Source organism: Musca autumnalis, unplaced genomic scaffold, assembly GCF_047663935.1.
Source record: "Musca autumnalis isolate F117 unplaced genomic scaffold, ASM4766393v1 scaffold_4, whole genome shotgun sequence".
Lineage (NCBI taxonomy): Eukaryota > Metazoa > Arthropoda > Insecta > Diptera > Muscidae > Musca > Musca autumnalis.
Genome location: NW_027411977.1, coordinates 164740374 through 164753721, shown reverse-complemented (window position 1 = coordinate 164753721; position 13348 = coordinate 164740374). Strand labels below are relative to the sequence as shown.

General features: G+C 39.5%; 1 protein-coding gene across 7 annotated transcripts in view; it reads left to right on the top strand.

The window, feature by feature from the left end:
* Window positions 1-13348, top strand: part of kug (FAT atypical cadherin kugelei) — a 651494-nt gene that overhangs the window by 286113 nt on the left and 352033 nt on the right. The gene's annotated exons all lie outside the window — the stretch shown is intronic.

Sequence of the window (13348 nt, the reverse complement as noted above, 5' to 3'; positions counted from 1 at the left end):
AAAGTGAAAATAAATGGTTAAAAAACTTGCAAAAGTTATATTTTTTATTAATTTTCTCGTTTAGAGTTAAGCTTGATGATCGAAATTATTTGCAAGTGAAAAAGGAATTAAGTCAAGTTATTTAGTAAACATTAGTGTTGTGAAATTCTAATTTTTCGGAATTAAAATTATTGTGTGCGTGTGTATGTGTTATTGTATCAGTGTGTACACTGCCCGTCACTTGAATAGGACACCCCACAAATTTTTTTCCAACCTTATTTTTTTCCGGAATTATGCAAAATATGAAGTGTTGACGATTTTTTATATTTAGTTTTAAGTGTTTGGAGTAAACTTAGTCATTCATTTGTATTCATATCTGATTTATATAAGAATTATACGACGAAAGGAAAATAAAGTCAAAAATTCATGTAAAAAAATTGCGTCATTTGAATAGGACACCACCTAAAAACTTGGGTATACATAAAGATTGTAGTAGAATATCGACCCACATTCACTCTATATTAAAAACGAAATAATTTCAGTAATATTCAGTAAAAGTATATCCCTCCAGATTAAGGATACACCCCTATATCCTGCTTTGGCAAGGAATCGCACAATTTCCTTTCATAATCACGTGTAATGCTTAACAATGCTTGCACTATTCCTTTAATAAGTTTATTTTTGGAAGCGTACTGTCTGTCAGAGTCGTAGATTTTACACAGAGGTCTTTCCTATACATTTTAGAGAATATTTACCACTACAAAATATGGCGGTCCCTTCAGGATATCCGAATTTCTTTTGAGAAATGCTAGTATTCGCTGCTCGAAGTGTTTAAAATGGACCAATATCGTGATGAAATTACCACTCCGGACATCCGAAAATGCTTTCCACTACTGGAAAAGACTTTTTTAGAATTCCTTTGTAAAATATCGTACGCATTTAAGGTGAAAGGAATTGACGCCAAAGTCCTTCATAATTAGTAAAGAGTTCCAACACGATAAAAGCACCTTCATCGCTGCAGAAACAATAAAGAAAGTTATCTTCCATTCAATGAACTCAAAAAAATAGATATATAGTTATGCAATTGTTTACTCGATGAGGAGAGTCCTTAATAATTATGAAGGACTTTGGCGTCAATTCCTTTCACCTTAAATGCGTACGATATTTTACAAAGGAATTCTAAAAAAGTCTTTTCCAGTAGTGGAAAGCATTTTCGGATGTCCGGAGTGGTAATTTCATCACGATATTGGTCCATTTTAAACACTTCGAGCAGCGAATACTAGCATTTCTCAGAAGAAATTCGGATATCCTGAAGGGACCGCCATATTTTGTAGTGGTAAATATTCTCTAAAATGTATAGGAAAGACCTCTGTGTAAAATCTACGACTCTGACAGACAGTACGCTTCCAAAAATAAACTTATTAAAGGAATAGTGCAAGCATTGTTAAGCATTACACGTGATTATGAAAGGAAATTGTGCGATTCCTTGCCAAAGCAGGATATAGGGGTGTATCCTTAATCTGGAGGGATATACTTTTACTGAATATTACTGAAATTATTTCGTTTTTAATATAGAGTGAATGTGCGTCGATATTCTACTACAATCTTTATGTATACCCAAGTTTTTAGGGGGTGTCCTATTCAAATGACGCAATTTTTTTACATGAATTTTTGACTTTATTTTCCTTTCGTCGTATAATTCTTATATAAATCAGATATGAATACAAATGAATGACTAAGTTTACTCCAAACACTTAAAACTAAATATAAAAAATCTTCAACACTTCATATTTTGCATAATTCCGGAAAAAAATAAGGTTGGAAAAAATTTGTGGGGTGTCCTATTCAAGTGACGGGCAGTGTATGTGCGATTGTGTGCGTAAGCAAATGACGCGAAGAGCAGATGTAAATACACTTCATTTGTGTCTAGGATTTCGTGAAACGAAATAATTTAATGTGCATATGTAAATTGGACTTAAGCGCTTACCCGTCTAACGTTCAACATTATTGTTTCTGTCATATCTTTGTCTTTATTTGTATTTTAATAAATGTAGTCTCTTTTATAATACAACACGTGTTTTAATTCTGCTACCAGACACCACAAATTGGCGACGTGGATGAAAGCAGATTAAAAGAAACTGCAAACAACAAAAATAAATAAAGCGGTACCATCAAATTAATTAAACGCCTCTTGCAAAAAAAAAAAAAAAAAAAAAACATTACAAAAAAAATGTCGGAAGTAGATAAATTATTGCAAGCAATCGCCACAATGACGATGCTCTGCAACAACAGACACATCTGCCGAATAATTCCAGCGTAAATGTATTGTCTAATTTCGATCATTTTAATCCAGAAGCGGAATCTTTCGAGATTTACAAAGAACGGTTGGAAATTTATTTGCAATTAAAAGGTGTTTTTCAAGACAATGCGATGTGTGCAAAATTGTTGCTGCAGTATGTGGGCGTTCCAAATTATACGATACTCACAAATTTGGTGGCACCAAGAACCGTTAACCAGCTAACCTATGATGAAATTTTACAACAATTGCAGGCTTATTTCTGCCCTAAGAAGAATATACTTGTCGAACAACATAATTTTCTAAACGAAATACAAAATGAAGAACAATGTATTGCTGACTTTGTGATCGTGTTGCCGAAGAGAGCAGCGGTTTGTGGTTTTGTGTGTAGTTGTAAAAAATCAGTGTCTGACACATTTTGTAGAGCTCAATTTATACGAGGATTAGGGATAATTCCATTCGCGAGAAATTGCTACAAAAACCTGATGAAACTTTTATGGAAATCTTTGAGAAGGCAAAGGCATTGGAAGCGGCGAAAGTAAATAACAAAGAAATCACACAAAACTCATCAACAAATGAGATAAATAGAATAAAACAACAATTCTCTCGAAAACAAGTGAATAATCGATATAAAAAAAGTAATCGATATGCATCATCAAAAGTAAATTATCGACAGTTAGGACTTGAGGGGTTGTGCTTGCGATGTGGGCTGGAAAACAAAATTAAAATGTTCATTTTGTAAAAAAACTGGGCATGTGAGACAAGTGTGCGTCAAATCAAAAATGGAACAAAACTCATCGTAATTGAAACAGATCCATCTAAATACTACAATAGTGACGACAGTGATAATGGTGGAATAAATCAAATTGTCGACATTTACAATAAATCGGATGTTCCCCCAAAAACTGATTTCGACAAATTGAAGCTGAAAACAAAATTACAAAAAACCAGCATTGCATTTCGAGCGTATACGGGAGATATTTTTGTGCCACTGGGTTTTGTTGATGTTAGTGTACAATACAAAGGAAGACAATCAAAGGAAAAAATGTTTGTTGTGGATGCAAAATACACTGCGTTACTTGGACGTGTCTGGATTAGACATCTTAAAATTGATTTGAATGAAGTGGACCGGGATCGTTTAAAGATAAATGGAGTCAGTAATATACGTGTAAATTCAATATCAAATATAATACAAAAATATTCGGAAGTTTTTCAACAAAAAGTGGGGTGCATCCCAAATTTATTATGTTCATTGAAATTGCAGAAAAGTGCAAAGCCAGCATTCATTAAAGAAAGGCAAGTACCATTCGCATTGCGTGAAAAAGTAGAACGAGAATTTGACTCCTTGGAAAACGAAGGCATCATTTCGAAAGTAAACACTAGTAATTGGGGATCACCTCTCGTTGTTACACCAAAGCCGAATGGCAATGTTCACCTCTGTGATTATAAGGTCTGTGTCAATCCACAATTGGAGCTAGCCCATTATCCAATAAAGCGAATAGATGAAATTTTCAACACATTAAGGAATTCTAAATATTTTTGTAAGCTGAACCTCTATAAGGCGTATTTACACGTAGCTGTGGATGAAGAAAGTAGTATTATTCAAACAATTTCTACAAACAGAGGTACGTATCGGATGAACCGCTTGTCATTTGGTTTCAAGACAGCTCCTAGCGAGTTTAATCGTATCATAGATCAAATAACTACAAGGCCTAGAAGGGACCACATCTTATTTTGATGACATCATTGTGCACAGCCCAACCAAATCAGTATGTGAGCAAAGACTAGTGGAATTTTTAGAACGATTGCAGAAATATCATTTACACGTTAATAAGGAGAAATGTGAGTATTTCAAAGAATATATCCAATACTTAGCTAAATACCCTTCAAAAACAGAAGCTATGTCAAAATTGCCACGTCCTGCTAACGTGGATTATGTCAGGAGGTTTTTAGGAATGGTTACATATTATTCACGGTTTATTCCCAACATGGCAACCCTAACATATCCTCTAAGAAATTTACTGGAGAAAGGAAAAAAGTTTGTATGGTCAAAGCCATGTGAAGAAGCATTTAACAAATTGAAACAAGAAATTTTACATGACCGAATTTTAGTACCTTATAATGAATCGCTGCCATTAACACTTACATATGATGCAAGTCCTACGGGTGTTGCTGCCGTACTTTCTCATTTAATTGACGACTTTGAGAGACCAATCGTGTTTATTTCCAGGGCTTTAACAAAAGCGGAACAAAATTGTAGCCAACTAGATGGGGAGGCTCTTGCAATAATTTTCGCAGTTGATAAATTTTTTATGTATTTGCATGGTAGAGAATTTACACTTGTGACTGATAAACGACCGCTCTCACGGATTTTCCATCAAAACGCTAAAACACATGCAATGACATCACAACGATTACTACGATACGCATCGTTCCTACAAGGATTTAGTTACAAAATAATACATGTAGATTGTTTATCAAGAGCTTCTTTAACAACGAATTCAAAATTTTCACATTTCCTTGATAGGGAAACAAAAGATATCCAAAATCAAACTATAAACGAAATTTTTTCAAAATCGATAGAAATGGAAACAGAAAAGGACTCCGATCTCAAAAATTTCAAGAAGATTAAGCGGTAAAATTGCAGATCCTGAGTATTCTATACAAGATGGAGTTTTATTCAAGGGGATGCACGTAATAATTCCAACGACTGTACGTGAGGAACTGATACGTGAGTTGCACCATACACATGTTGGAGTCGTAAAAATTAAGCAGCTGGCAAGGAAATATTGTTTTTGGAGAGGAATTGACTCGGATATTGAGAATTTAGCTAAGTCTTTTCTGAATTGTGCAATGGTACGGAAGAGCTCTCCAAAGGTAGAAATTCACCAGTGGGATGATCCAGTCGAAAATTTTCAAAGAGTGCACATTGATTACGCAGGGCCATTCCAAAAACACTATTTCCTTGTGTTAGTTGACGCTAAGTCCAAATGGCCTGAAATCAGAGTAAGTAAACAAGCTCCAATTACAGAGATTACAATAAATTTGTTACAAGGTATATTTGCAACACACGGCCTTCCTCAAGTTATAGGGTCTGATAATGCGACAATATTTCAAAGCACCATATTTAAACATGTTTGTGAAAATAATGGCACTATTCAAAAATTTATAGCACCAGGACACCCAGCTACCAATGGCCTAGCAGAAAGACATATTCAGACATTAAAAAGGAAACTTAAAGCGATGGAAAATGAAAAGGCATCATTACGACTTAAAGTGCAAGAAATCGTTAAAAGGTACAGAGCAACACCACTTTCAAATGGCCAAAGCCCCGCAAACGCATATCTAGGCCGCGATTTACGGATAAAAATTGACAAAATTCGACCTGTTAAATTGGAAAAATCTACGATGAAGCACAAAATTCGAAGTTTACGCGTGGGGGAAAGGGTTCAAGTACGTTGGTACGATAAAGGTATACCCACATGGAAATTTGGCAACGTTTTGAAAAAGCTCGGGAATCTCCATTATAAAATCAAACTTGACAACAACTACGTTCTTAAGCGACACATAAATCAATTATATAAATATAATGTTTACCATCAAGATTCGCCTACTGTTCGTACAGATGTTCCACCTCAAAAGAAACCTATCATAGAAGAAATCATAATGCATTGGAATCAATCGCCACATCCGCAAATCACCACCCATACACAACCTCAAGCCGCGACCAGTTCACAACGTCATTCTCCAACCTACTCACAGACTTACGTTCGTCCCGATTCCGAACCTCAAGCGACACATTTCACCAATTCAGCTGCTTTCTTGGTAGCAAGAATCTCCGCCTGAAAAACACTACAATTATCGTCAAGCTTATATGAGTTTTTTATTAGCAGTAGACGCCAGCGCCGTACCTTCTTCCATCTTGGACCCGTCTGTGAAAATTGGTAGACCGTCCAGAGGAGATATGCACTCAGCCCATGCGTCTCTGCTTGGGAAGATAACAGTTAAGGAGTCAAACTTGAATGAGGAAGGCATATAGTCGCTTACGCAACCATTGTCACCTAACTCAAGTCGACTATCATGCGGAGTGCCTCTGTTAACAGATTTCCTCACGGAACTCTCTCCTATGGATGAGTTGATGATTCTACTTTTCAGCATATCATCAATCAATTCCACAAGGATGGCGGAAACACCTGCGTTGCTGAGAGCATTGTGGATTGATTCAAGCTTCACGTTATTGAAAGCCCCCTCTATATCAAGGAAGCCCGCCAGCATGAAGTCTGAATTTTCCATATGCGTCTCAACATGCAGGGCAGTCTCCACTGATTTGCCCTTAGTGTAGGCATGTTCTGATTTGCTGATGTTATTGGGGTTTAATTGTGTTCTAATTTCAAGATCCAGTAACCTTTCTAATGTTTTCAAAGGGAAGTAAGAAAGACTAATTGGTCTGTAGTCTTTTGGCAAAGTATGACTTGGCTTCCCCGCTTTGGGGATGTACGAGTAAGTCACCTTTACTTCCTTCCACAGACCAGGTATGTACGATAACAATAAATAATCCTTCAAAATTTCTACCAGGATTGATAGCGCCGGCTCAGCCACATTCTGTAGCATTGCCGGTATTATACCATCCGGTCCCGGTGATTTATAAAGCTGGAAACTTTTGATCGCCCACTGAATTCTTGTGCGATTAGTTATTCTGTCAATTAGCTGTTCATCCTCGACGGTTCGGACTCGACTGAAATTTGCTCTTGGCAAGGCTCCGTCAAAGTCAACATAACCGGGAAAATGAACCCCTGACAGCAGATCCAAAGTCTCTAGACCGGAGTTAGTCCAGGAACCATCGCTCCGTTTGATACTACCTATGGGTTTTGGGTCCATAGATAGTATCTTACGGAACCTGCCAGTTTCACTAACTCCTATCGACTCACTGCATTTGTGTCACTGCTTCCCCAGTGAAAGTGGTGGGCATTGGCATCACATCCAAGGACGATCCAGCCTATGCTCCCTAGCTCATCCACTAGATCCTGAGCCTTGCCTGGTGGTTCGGGGTCTTCATAAGGCAGGTAAATCGAAGACAAAACTAAGGGTTTGCTTCGACCTTCTTCCATCCGTACCGTGGTTATATCACCTCTACTGTAATTGGACAGAAGAATTAAGTTAAGATTCTTTTTAGCAACTATACATGTCCTCACCTTGTCCCCATTCGAGGCTGCGAAAACAGTATAGTTCTTTCCACTAAGCCCACTCACCTTATTTTTTATAAATAAGGTTCCTGGACTAGGGCGATATCGATGTCTTGAGTCGAGAGGTTTTTCAGTAGTTCAGCAGCTGCAGCTTTGCAATGATGCAGGTTTATTTGCACAAAGCTAAGCTTTTGCCGCTTCCTACCTGTTGGTGCTTTGGTGGGATTCGGAAACAATCGTCCTAATCCAAAGTTCAGCACCCCTCCTCTACTCCTTAGAAATTCCTCCCCTGACTTGTCAGTGGCGAATTTTATGACAAGTCCGTCGTTCTTCTTAAAGGAACCGAGAATCCTCCAATTTCCCATATGAAGACCGACGTTCTGCTTCTCAACCAACTTCAGTATTCGTCCTAACTCCATTGAAGGAGGAGGGACCCATACTGAGGTTATCATCCCACATGGTATCTCAGACAGAGGTATAACTGACAGATTGCTACCTTCCCAAAGAGAGCCAATGTCATTAACTGTTTTGACAAGGAAGTCTGCCGATTCCTTGTTCTCACAGCTAATTACCTTCGCTCCCTTGTAAAGAGCAGACTGGCCTAGCCGTACATTTGCCTGTTCTACCATGTCCGAGAGGAGGATGTCCCGAAGACGACCCTCAACTAGCAACCAATGACAGTCACTGATACGCCCATTGGGGTCAGCCCTGTCTGTGATTGCCAGCCGGATCTCTCCAGGGACAATCCGTTGAGCAGCGATGTCATCCTGCTTCGGGTTTGACAAGCAAGGAGTCTGCAGAGCTGTAGGCTTCGCGTTGTCCTTGCTCACCTTCGTGGACGAGCAGGGAATCTCCAGACCGCTAAGTCCGTGACTTTCCTTACTCGTCTTCACAGACGAGCTTGGATTCTGCAAAACACTAGTTTCCGCGTTGTTCCAGTCTGCAGAGCACTAGGTCTCGCCTTATCCTCACTCGCCTTTACAAATGAGCATGGAGTCTGCAGAGCATTTAGTTAGGCGGTATCCTTACTCACCTTTCTAGACGTACCGTCGTCGACCGAGGTCCACTTTCCTTGGAGGAAGCCAATGCCGTCACTGACCCATCACTTTTCCGCCCGCTCGTGAATCCGTCGATACCTTCCCAGAGGATTTGGACAACTTCTTATTCCTTTTTGGCTTCTTCTCAGCCTTCTTTAAGGGCTGCGACGTGGCCGCATTGGAAGAAGGGGTGTCCTTATCAGAGCTGAAGTCTCCTCCCATCGTCACCTCTTTGGAGGTTTCGAGGGGGGTTACTCCCGCTCTTGACGTAGGGATTTCACTGACACGCACTTCCCTTTGTGGTACGTGAGGATATTCTCTTTCAAATTTCCTCACGTACTTGAGCCTCAAGTCTTGAGGTTAGACCGTATCATTTGAAATTCCCTTATGGTATTGGGGTCCTTATTGGCATACCGACACCAAAGCATCACCGGATGGGGGATCATTAGCTAGACTAGAGGTAGGGACATGGAGGAGTGCAAGGCTCTGTCTGTTCAAACTGTCGTTAATATGGTCCAGTTCCGGAGCGTCGTCCCCGCCCATATTACCGATTTGTAGCAGAGTTAGAGCTGCTGGCCGTAACGTTAGGGGAATCGTTGTCAATGTCCATGTTCGTAATTTTCAGGGAAAATGAGGAGGTTGCACTTGTGAGTATGAAGACTGAGGGTGCCAAGGCATCCACACCTACATCAGTCGAAGGTTCATTTTGATGTTTTTGGGTTTTTGGTTGTTTGTTTTTTTTTTTTTTTGTTTAAATTTCGAATGTCCATGAGATATTGAGTTGTGGAGGAGCTGAGGTCTACCGCGGCATAGCCTCCTTATCACGCAAGGGCATGACAATTACTCGTTGAGACGCGCAGGTATCAACGAGGCTCCGTTCAAATACAGTTGGTACCCTAACTGCAAACCTTGAGAACACCGATGGGCACGTCGTCGCTTAACACCCCGGTGTTAGGGGATCTCAGCAATTTGTTTTGGTAGGAGATCACTACCAAATATGTGTCACACATTCCAGGGATACACTGTAGGTGTTCAGTGCACTGTATTGGTTTGTGACAGTAGAGGTGGATAACCTTTGGTCGGTCACAACCCCCAGATCAACACTATAAGAAGCTGAGTGGAACATTGTGACGTCTAGCCCCCGCATCGCGCCACAATCGTTATCGCCGGCGGAGGCTAAACCGGGATAAAACCTTGGTATTTAACAATTATCCTTAGAGACAGGATCCAGTACCAGTACCAAAAGTTAGTCCGAACATTGTTTGGTATATTTTTGTAAAAAAGTACAATTATTACCAATTATTATTTAAATCTTCAAAAAGGGGTCAGTAAATAATCAACCTACGAAAATATTTGCATTTTACATACATAAATTACCTTAGAATTATATAACAAGTGAGCAAAGGCTATAGTCGGGACGGGGCCGACCATGTGATTCCCTATACCACTACCCCTGTGCATAAGCTTTTCACTGGTAAACATTTCTTTTAGGGAATATAATCCGACTACTTACTTACTTAGCTGGCCTTTTACAGAACATTTGTTCCATAAGCCGAACTACGAAAAAATCTCCAATCCTCTCTGTTTGCTGCTGTATTTTCCCAATCTGGGATATGTAGCTTACTGATGTCTCGTTCCACTTGTTCGCTCCAACGAAGCTTTGTCCTTCCAGATCTGCGATAACCTCCATGCGGCCCGTATTTATACGCCTTTTTAGCGGGTTCATCATCACTCATTCTTATAATATGGCCTAGCCATCGCAATCGTTGTATCTCGATTTGTTCAACTACATTGATGTCATTGTATAGTTGGTACAGCTCGTTGTTCATACGACGCCGATATTCGCCGTCAACACAGATTGGCCCGTAGATCATTCGAAGAATTTTTCTCTCGAACACACCAAGCACTGCCTTATCTGCTTGAGCAAGTACCCATGCTTCGGAACCATACATTAGCACGGGTAGTATCAGTGTTTTGTAAAGTGTTACTTTTGTTTGACGAGAGGTGGCTTTATTCCTAAACTGTTTACTCAGCTCAAAGTAGCATCTGTTAGCCAACACTATTCTTCTTCGTATTTCACAACTGATGTTATTTGTTGTGTTTATGGCGGTGCCGAGGTAGACGAAGCCCTTTACTACCTCAAAATTGTAGGTACCAACATTCACAAATGGTGCGGGGTTTGTGGTAATATTACGCGTCGATACCATCAACTTGGTTTTTTCGCCGTTTACTGCCAGACCAACTTTAGCAGATTCTCTTTCGACTTTTGTAAAGGTGTCAGTTACTTCCTTTACCGATCGACCCATGATGTCAATGTCGTCGGCATAAGCCAGTAACATATGGCTGTTCGTGTATATCGTTCCATTTCTTTTGACCTTCGCGTCTCGTATGACCTTTTCCAGCAGGATGTTGAATAGATCACACGACAGGCCGTCTCCTTGTCTGAAACCTCTTTTGGTAATAAACTCTTCGGAGAGGTTCTTTCCTATTTTAACTGAGGATCTCGTCTCAGTTAATGTCATTCTACAAAGCCGAATGAGCTTTGCAGGAATACCAAAATCAGACATGGCTTGGAACACCTTTGAACGTATAGGGCTGTCGAATGCTGCTTTATAATCGACGAAAAGATGGAAGGTGTCGATCTGCATTTCGTGGGTCTTTTCCAGGATTTGTCTCAAGGTAAATATCTGGTCAATGGTGGATTTGCCAGGTCTAAAGCCGCACTGATAGGGTCCAATAATTTCCAATCCGACTACCACCAAAAATAATATGCCTCTTTCTTTCTGGGACCCCCATAAGCAACCAAACTTTCGGGACCATCCGATCAAAATTACGACCTGTAGCTTGATTGCAAAAAAATAGAAGAATTGGATGCATTACCGACTATTGTGGTATCTCCCTTGTTTGACCACCTTCGCCAACCTGCTTTACACCAAAGGTAATATTTTCTTCTTCCATTGACAGGTTTTGCCGTTGAAATACCCCTACTAGAAGCCAATATATTCACAAAGAATAAAACTTTGAATTTGTTTCCAAATGATTTCCCCATTCCGACCCCTAAATATTATCCGACTATCACCAAAATCAATAAGCTTCTTCCTCTGTGGGACCGCCATTAACCCCTAAAATTTCGTGACGATCCGATCAAAATTGCAACCTGTGGCGTGATTACAAAATAATCGGAAAATGGGATGCATTATCGACTATTGCCATATCTCTGCTATTTGACCACCTACGACAACCTAATTTACATCGCTGGATGGGTGATATTTTCTACTTTCTTTGCCAGGTTTTGCTTTTGATATACCTCTTAAAGAAACAGAGATATTGGCTTTGAAATAAAACATTGACCTTTCTCCAAGTAAGTGATTGCCCATTCCGACCCCTGAATATAATCGACCATCATCAAAATCAATAGGCTTCTTTCTCTTTGGGACCCCCATTAACCCCCAAAATTTCGTGACGATCCGATCAAAATTGCGACCTGTAGCGTGATTACAACAAAATCGGAAAATGGGATTGCCTATCGACTATTGCCATATCTCTGCTATTTGACCACCTACGACAGCCTACTTTACATCGTTGTAAAGGTGATATTTTCTACTTTCCTGGCCAGGTTTTGCTTTTGATATACCTCTTAAAGAAACAGAGATATTGGCTTTGGAATAAAATGTTGACTTTTCTCCAAATAAGTGTTTGCCCATTCCGACCCCTAAATATTATCCGACCATCACCAAAATCAAAAGGCTTCTTCATCTGTGAGACCCCCATTAACCCTCAAATTTCCGTGACGATCCGATCAAAATTGCGACCTGTAGCGTGATTTCCAAAAAAAATAGAAAAATGGGATGTATTACCGACTATTTCGATATCTCCGTTATTTGGTTACCTACGCCGACCTAGTTTGCATCATTGTAAAGACGGGATCTTTTACTTTCATAGTCAGGCTTTGCTTTTGAATAATTTTCAACCAAAGGTGTGATATTCGTCAATATAATTAAAATCGCAAAAATTAAAATTGGGGTTTTATTTGCTACTATTGTGATATCTTCGTTGTTTGATCACCTACGAGCACCTACTTTACATCATTAGAAAGGTGATATTTTCTGCTTTCATTGTCAGGTTTTGGTTTTGGTATACCCCATATAGAAGCTGAGATATTCGCTTTGGAAAAAAACGTTGTCTTTTTATCCACCTAAGTTTTTTGCCCTTTCCGACCCCTAAATATTATCCGACCATCGCCAAAGTCAATAGGCTTCTTCCCCTCCGGAACCCCCATCAATATCCAAAATTTCGTGACGATCCGATCAAAATTGCGACCTGTAGCGTGATTACAAGGTTTAGATGGACAGACGGACAGACGGACGGACACACACAGCCAGATCGACTCAGCTCGTCGAGACATTCATTTTGGTATATATAAGTATGGGTCTACGACCATTATTTCGATGCGTTACAAACTTTTTGGCCAAAACCAACTTATAATACCCTCCCCACATAGTGGTGTAGGGTATAAAAAGTGCAGTAGTCATTCCAGTTGCAAATGGTTTGAGCACCACTGTAGGTAATCATACTTTTTTGTCCGATCTCCTTCAAAATCAGATTGTAGTGAATTTGGCTAGTCTGTGTGTATTTTGACAAAAATCTGTTAAGATTTGGATAAAAGTTACTCATGTTCCCGAAAGTTTTACATAACTCACGCTATTTTGTTCTAGCAATTGCAAATAATTACGTCACATTTTCCGAATTCCATCAATATTTGACAAATATTGCGTGTTTAGTGTATCAAATATGAATATATGTATATGTAAGCTATATCCAAATCTGAACCGATTTTTGTCGCAATCCGTAAA